Below are 8,665 nucleotides of genomic sequence, written 5' to 3' on the forward strand. Positions count from 1 at the left end.
ATAGGTCATGTTTCCCAAAACTGGCCTAGCGAAACAGGCGTGTCTTGCGGCATATAGACACTAAATAAATAAAAAAAGAACTCTGTGGGCTAAGTACCGAGCTGCTGGGGGATTTACGCACAAAATCCTTCGTGAAAAATATAACAAATCATGCAAACAGGTAGAAAAAGAATTTAAAAAAGCAGTGCAAGATTACAAATCAATAATAGTTCAAACCTCAAAGAATAACCCAAAATTAATTCACGCCTATATTAACAAAATTCAAAAAGTTAAAACCCAAATACAAGTTTTAGAGGACAGTACAGGTGAAAGCACAGTTGATGAGGAGAAAATATGTAGAATTTTAAATGACTACTTTCAATCGGTTTTCGTAAGCGAGCCGCAAGGTCCGATGCCAGATTTCAAACCAAGGACGGAAGTGACATGTACGACGCAGTTTAATGCACGTTATGAAGTACAGAAAAGACTTGAAAACTTTGACGGGAACAAGACGATAGGCATCGACGGTGTCAATCCAAGGCTACTCAAAATGTGTGCAGTAGAGTTTTCCGTTCCACTTACCCTTATTTTTCAGACTTCACTTTCTAAAGGTGAGGTGCCAGACGACTGAAAGCGCTCAAATATAACATCAATATTCAAGAAGGGCCCCAAACTAAAAGCATCTAATTACAAACCAGTATCACTCACTATTATCCTCTGTAAAGTAATGGAGCGTTTCGTTCGAGACCAGATTTTAATTCATTGTATTATAAACGGCCTTATATCAAAAAACCAACACGGTTTCGTTTTCAAAAAGTAGTGCTTGACAAATCTTGTGGTCAAGCACTACTTTTTGAAAACGAAACTTTTGAAAAATCAGATCAAGCTCTACGCTGATGACAGCAAAATTATTGGTGTCATAAAATCTGACCGGAACGCGGAGAGTCTGCAAGCAGCTACTGCATTGCTGGCTCATGACATGAAATGAAATTTATGCATACTGGCTGAGAAAAAAAAGTATCAAAACGAGACTATTTCATACCAGGACCAGACGGCCTGCAACTTGCAATTGAAGTTACTCATTTAGAGATCTTATCTCAAACGATCTTAAACAGCTGCGGTGAATGCTAGCCGCTTCTAAGGGAGGCTGAAAAAAACTATTCGTAGCCGTAGTTTTTCTTTGTGGAAAGAACTGTAAACCACGTATGTTCGTCCTCACCTATAGCACGCTATCCAAGCGTGGTCACTTTACCAACGGGCAGACATAGAAGCGCTAAAAAAAAGTTCAAAACCGTGACACAAAATACATTTCTGAGATTAAGCATTGCACCGCCGAGCAGCAAACAGTCATGTTAAGTCTTACGACACTTCAAGAAAGAAGAATAAGTGGTGATATTATTTTGATGTTCAAGTTCATGCGTGAAATCGACTTTCACGTACCATTCAATCGTCCTTTGTTGTCAAAGTATATTATGCGTGGTCATAATCAAAGACTTGTATAGCAAATAGTACTCTGTTGCATGCTAAGAGAGAAATTCTTCACGAGCCGTGTTGTTTTGCAGTGGAATACCCTGCTGCAAATAGAAGTTGACGCGACTTCGGTCAACATGTTCAAAAATCGACTAGATGAACATTTAAATCAGTTAACTAATTTAAATGTTCATCTAGTCGATTTTTAACTGGATTACTGGAAATAAACTCTCTTTACATATGTTTCCAGTATCCTATTACGTTCTAAAAGTATGGTACTTGTGTCGCAGATGTGCTCGAGTATCTTAAGAATGTTAGTATAAAGGTGCCTGATGCACATCTTCGTTGGTAATTTAAACATAGCGATTATTTTTGATTTTTCAAAAGTCTATAAATTTATTACGGATTTTCGTAAATATTTTAAATTATTGATCACTAAAATAAACTAAACTAAACTAATCATCTTATTTAAAAAAAAATTTCTGCGACATGATCAAAAAAAATTTGCAAAACGCTTATTTAATGGTTAACTAAATGGTTAAGAAAAACATAGTCATAACCATTTCATGACATCCTCTATTTCATTTGTACATTTCCCTATTTTGCTCTATGAATTTTAAAATATTAAGTTTATGACGTAATATAAAAAATAGAGTAGATGTGTAAAAATTACCATGTACCAGTTGTAGAGAAATATTTTCATTTTATATTTTCTAAATAAAAAGTATTCAATATAAAACTTTCTAATTTTAAAATAATTCGATAACAGGTGTCAATGACAACTAGTGGCCTTATTTAACAAAATACATGAACAATGCATGAACGGCCTTCTCAACAGCATTAGCTCTTGAGTCTTGGGGGATTGATATACTCAAAAAACTGTTTTAATATCGGGTTTATTCTTCTTTTTTTTTCTGTTACTATGTCTGACTGCAGTAATATTCAAACTGAAAAATAGATTTAATCATTTACAATTATGTATTCACTCCTTTTAAAATATATTCAACTTTTTAAAATATACATATTCAAACTTTTTCTAAATATATACCATCTTTTTTAAATATACGCGTTAATAGTAAATCAACGGAAGTAATATTTTTGAAGCAAATATAAATAATTTAGCAGAATTGGAATAATTTAGTGTTGAATCTTTTTTTAAACGCGACAAGCAAACTTTCAACGTTACCAAGAATACGAGGAGACTGAGGCGTAAAAAAACTTTTTTTGTAAAAAGCTAAACTTTTGTTTATGACAAAATGATTGCAAAAAAATGGCAAAGTAATAGCAGAGGGAGATTTTAGCAGGATTTTCCACATAAATTCATAGAATAAACAGATTTTGATTAGATGTGTTTTGATGCGCTGTTGTATTACGTTGTATTTTATTACACAATTTATGCTATGGAACAGAGTGGCATTTCAGATAATGAAAACCCAGTTCACATGTTCACACTGCATTTAATTTATTTCGAAAAAAAATCTTTCTTATAAAGACTTTAAACTTACGTTCAACAACTACTGTTTATCTACGTGAGAAAATTGAGCTTCTTTTCAAATATGGACTATGAGGATGATAAGTATGGATAAACTCAAAAAACGAAACAGGTGACACTTAAAATGATTTTAGAATTTATGGAGTTGCTTTGCTGCATCACGTCGATGGGATATGCGGAAACGTCATACACCATCTTTGACTTTAAACCATTGAGTGATCAAATTTTTGGTCAAGCAGAATTGATGCCTTAACTCCCATCAGGTACCAATTACCATATGAGAACGACGCATTGTTTAAAATTATAGAAGATTTAAATTTAAACGGTTGTTCTGGTACCCCAACAAAAGGTTGAAGCTAAAGGTTTTCTAAAGAGCATAAGTTCATTTAAGATTGTTGTGGTAGTTGTAACACGGCATAAAATATTATTTCAGATTAATTTGACAAGTACAACTGCTGCAAGAAAAACGCTTTTCTCATGAGTAAACAGTAAATGAGCTCAAAAATACAAAGAAAATTTTAAACAACATGAAGAGTGACATTGAATTTGAGAGAAATTTGGTTGATGTTCAAGAAATTACCGAAAAAATCAATGTTGCGGCGATTTTCTAACCAGATAAAAAAAAGAGGAAAAGACAATTCTTCACTTACGAGTCAGAAGATGAACCCATTGGTAGTCCCAACGAGAAATTCAGAATTAATTATTTTTTTGCAATATTAGAAATTGCAATTAGTTCTTTAAAAGAGCGATTCACACATTTGAAAGAAATAGCGAAATTATTTTGTTTTTTTATACAATATAAGTGACCTCAAAATGAAAAGTTCAAAAGAACTGATGGTTTGTATTAACTTGGAAAAAACAATTAAGCAACATTATTCTTTCCAGAGGGCACGCGTCTTCCAGGGGATGTTCGTTGGACGGCTCTCGTCCAGACGTTCGTAAAAAGTCCGACGGAAGACCTTTGAACGACGCGTACCCACAGAGTTCAATCCATCTTTAAAAAATGACATTAGGCAACAGCTCTCTGCATCAAAATTTCAGGAATAACTAATCGAATCCAAAAAAATGCGAACTTGGAAAATGTGCTGAGCTACTTGTGTCAAAACAAGTTACGAAAAAGATATCCAAATTTGTTTGTAGTTCTTCGTATCCTATTGACTTACCAATATCAGTGGCCTGTGCAGAAAGGAGTTTCTTAAAACTAAAACTAATAAAAACCTATTTACGCAGTTTCATGAGCCAAGAAAAACTTGTAGGACTTGTTACAACTTTGATAGAAAAAGTGGCATGCCAACATAAAATTAAAGATCTTGTACAAAAACTAATCAAAAATTTGATAAGTTTTTGTACAAGATCTTTGTATTTTTATATAATTTATATTTAAAAATAATTATATGATTTTTCTTCGGAGTTTTTCGCTTTTTAAGGTTTTTTAAATTTGTTGTTTAATACAAGTTATGCAACATATGATATATAAGGTGTTAATCCTTTTAACTTCAATACTAGAAAAAAAAAGTTGGGCTTTCCCAGCCTTTTGATCTTTAATAAAAGACGAAAGATTTTCATCTGAAATGAAGGAATAGCCGAGTTATTAATAGAGAATATCGAAAAACCAAAACCTGGAAACTATTGGTTAGGATAAATCCAAAAATAAATTAACACGAGCATGAGCAGTTCTGTCATTTTTCATAAGTTCAGGCAGTAGTGAAGAAAAGGTGATCTAACAATAAAAGTGTTTATCTTAGGTATGATAAAACTATTCAAACCTCTATGTCAATAACGCTATTCAATAATAACTGAGTCGTTAATAATTGAAATTATCAACCAATCAAAACACCAATTATATTTTTATAACTGCTCTATAAAAATATATTCCCGAAAGTCATTAATAACAACATTACTTAACTGCTGATTTTAACATACACTTTCCAAAAATAAATTATGATTCCAAAGCTAATTGGTTTATAAATAACTTCAGAACAGCTGTAATAAACAAGTCTTGTAAAAAACGCGTAACACACGATAGTTCTTTAGTTATTAATAACATTATCGCTAATAGTCGCATGACTTGTAAAATCAAAAGTGAAATATTAAAAACTGATAATAACAATCCCTTTACAAGTTTTCTTGAAACTTAATTGTAAATTCTTGAAGTTAACGACTCCTTTGCAACATATGTCAGACAAATAAACAAAAATAAACAACCAATTTAAATTTATCTTTCAGCATAGTTTTGGAGTCATATAATTGCTTTACTAAATTATAAAATGATATTAAATGCAGGAAGCTCTTGACAAAAAAACATTTCAAGAAAGATTTAGTGGTTGCAAATGTGTCATAATAACAACATAATAACTTAGGCTTATACATACATTTTCGTTAATGAAATAATTATATTTTTGCATATAATATAAAAACACAAAAGTAAAAAAAATGATTTTTTGGTTTTACTTGCCTTAATGCGCGCACGATTTAAATCAAAGTTAACTAGTCATAAGGTTGTTTTGAGCATTTTAACTGAAACGATCTTTAAGAATGGTAAAAAATAAGAAACAAAAAAAAAACATAGCCTCGCTTGATTTATTTGACCACTTTTTAGTAAACAAAGTTAAATCTATATATGCCATTGTTTAATGTTAAAATTCAAAATGCATTTTATGTTGTATTATCATGAATTAGCAATCATATTTTTTTGAGAATACTGAATGAAAAATTTTTAAAAACAAAACTTATAACAATAAAATTAGATACAAAAAAGATAAAAATTGTTTTGAAAGACTAAAAATTCAAATCAAATAAATTCTGACCTCTTGAAACGTTCAATAGAAAATAGTAGAAAGACATGGTAAGTAATTAAAAAAGTAACAGGAAAAAACCAGTTAGAAGAAGACGTCGCTATAACAAAATGATTACAACTTAATATAAACGAAGAAATGTTTGACAAGAAAGGAATTGCTGAAATTTTAATAAATTTTTTATAAACATAGAAAAAAATTTAGCCGTAGATATAATTCCTGGCAACACAACATTCCAATCCTGTGAAAAAAAACTCACTATGTAATGAATGAATCAAAACTTTCTGTAAACGAAATTCAAGCATCTTTTAATGCATTTAAAATAAATAAAGACATTTAACTCATCATGCAATAACTGATTTAGCCAGTCGAATTCTGGACTGGTTTTCTAAAAAAAAAATTATGTTCTCTTGCATATTGCCTTGTCAAAGCTTTCAACTCTGTGAATTACGAAGTTCTGCTGCATAAACAAGAAACATATGGAGTAATAAACAGCAATCACACTGGCTACAAAGTTACCTTAAAAATAGAAGACAAAAAGTATCTTATGATTCAACATATTTAAAGTTAGAAACAATAAGCAATGGAGTACCTCAAGGCTATATTCTTAAACCCTTACTGTTTCTGATTTATGTAAATGTTATCTACCTATCCACAAACATGCTTAATTTTGTTCTTTTTGCTGATGACACTAATCTTATTTATATCCATTCCAATATAAACTCTATATGAATATCAGTAAAACTAAATATATTTTATTTCATCACCAATCTAAGTACGAGAACTTGCTTCTGTCAAAACCTCCTCAGTTAAATATATAGAGCATTATAGTAAACAGAGTTGCATCATCTAAAATCGTAGGAATAGGATTTGATGAACATCGGATTTTGGAAAATCATATTACGCTAATTGAAAACAAGATTTCTAAAACTTTGGTCATTATGCATAAATAAAAAAACGTTTAAAAGATTTATATTACTCTTTTAAATAAAAATATATAACAAAAACAGACCACGAGAACAATATGTAATGTGCCTAAATACGCCAATTCCAATCCGTTTCACCAAGAAATTAAAGCTCTTAGTGTCTATTAGTTAAATCTGTTTCAATATAAAAATGACATGCTTCCAAAATTCTTTAATAACCGACCTTTTAAAATCATAAATACTTAACGAGGTGGTCTATCCATAACTCATAAATAACGAGGTACTCTATCAATAACTTTAACTTAACTTTAATTCAACATTTAAAAAATCCGATTACTCAATTTCATATAGAAGACCTCATCTGTGGAACAACTTTCTTGATGAAACATAAAAAGTAAAGCCTCAAGTTAAACAATATTAACTTGAATTAAGCGACACAAACTTATTTTTGTATTTTTATGTAAAAAAAAAAATCTTGTTATGTTTAAGTATAAAAAAACATTATCAGCAATGTTGATTACATTTATACAAATACATTTAAACTAAACTATAAAGTAATTAATAGTATAAATTCCACATTCAAACATCCAGTGTAATATCTGTCCGCTTTCTCTATGCTATCTCGACTACTTCTGACTATCACTGCTAACTCGACTACTTCTGACTATCACTCTAACTTACTTTGTTCTTCTTGAACTCACTTCCTCTTAAGTAAGTGAGTTTAAAGTAAGCGAAGCGGGTGATGATGCTCTTTAGTGAGCTGAACTTGTCTTCGTGGGGCCCGGGTATGTGGCCTCTATATGGCAATTGGCCGGAGGAGGACAAACCACAATACCCAATCTTGTTATGTTTCTTACTTTATCTATTTATTTGTTCTATTGTTGCTGTTTATCGTATTTTATCTGATGAGTACTTGTAAACTTTTGTAATAAGAAATTTGTAAAATACTTCACGCTTACTATAGGGGCATGACGAAATGTCTGTCTTCTATTTGCTTTTTTCATTCTTGTTTTTTATTTATATTTTGTTGTTGAAACTTGTAAAACAAGAACGTTTTAAAATGTTTTTAAATGACGAAATATATAAATATTTACAATACATGTGTTTAGATTCTTCAATTTTGGCAACAATTTGTGCCCTTTCATTGCTGTTCCTTCTAAATCTATCGGTTTTGTATAGAGTTATACTTTGCAGGCATTAGCTTAACGTTTGCCAGGTTAGCAGTCGTATGGCTAGCATTATTCAATCAACCTTCATGTTGTATATGGTTCTGTGGCAAATTTCAAACTCCAACCAAATATAAATATAGTAAACAAATTTTTGCATCATTAACCTACTTCGTCTAAAAAATCTCTTTTTAACACTTCGCTGCTGTTTTCATTCATTAAAATACCACTGGTAACGATCCGTTGCATCTTGATATACGTTTAAAACAAACTGAAAATTGCATGTATTGCAATACAAATTATTCTTATTAGATTACGCTGTGATTTTAACCTTCGAGCGGGCGCGCATTTTATTTTAACACGAAGAGGCACGCACCGTGAATTTTACGTCATACAGCTTACAGCATATTTTCACTATTTTACTCTGACATAAAATTGCATAACTATTAGTAATTAAAGAAAAAACAATATTTCAATGAGTTTAGGAAAGTATTTTATTTGCAAAACTATAAATAAATAAATAAAAACACTACAAAAAACAGTGTTTTTTTTAGTCAGAAATCAACAAAAGGCGGGTGAATAAATTTAAGCAATTGCTTTTACTTAGTAACTGGTCAGCTTTACGTGAATAAAATTTGAGCAATTTTGATTAACTTTTTATTTACGTAAAGATGAACAATTGCTGAGTAAATTGTTTAACTTTACGTGAATAAAAATTTAAGCAAAACTGCTTAGTTTTTATTCACGTAATGCTGTTCAATTACTGAGTAAAAGCAACTGCTCATTTTTTTTCATTCATTAGGTCATTCACACGACCTAATCAATCATACAATTTTT

The sequence above is a fragment of the Hydra vulgaris genome, chromosome 07, assembly GCF_038396675.1.
Source record: "Hydra vulgaris chromosome 07, alternate assembly HydraT2T_AEP".
In the NCBI taxonomy this organism is placed as follows: Eukaryota; Metazoa; Cnidaria; class Hydrozoa; order Anthoathecata; family Hydridae; genus Hydra; species Hydra vulgaris.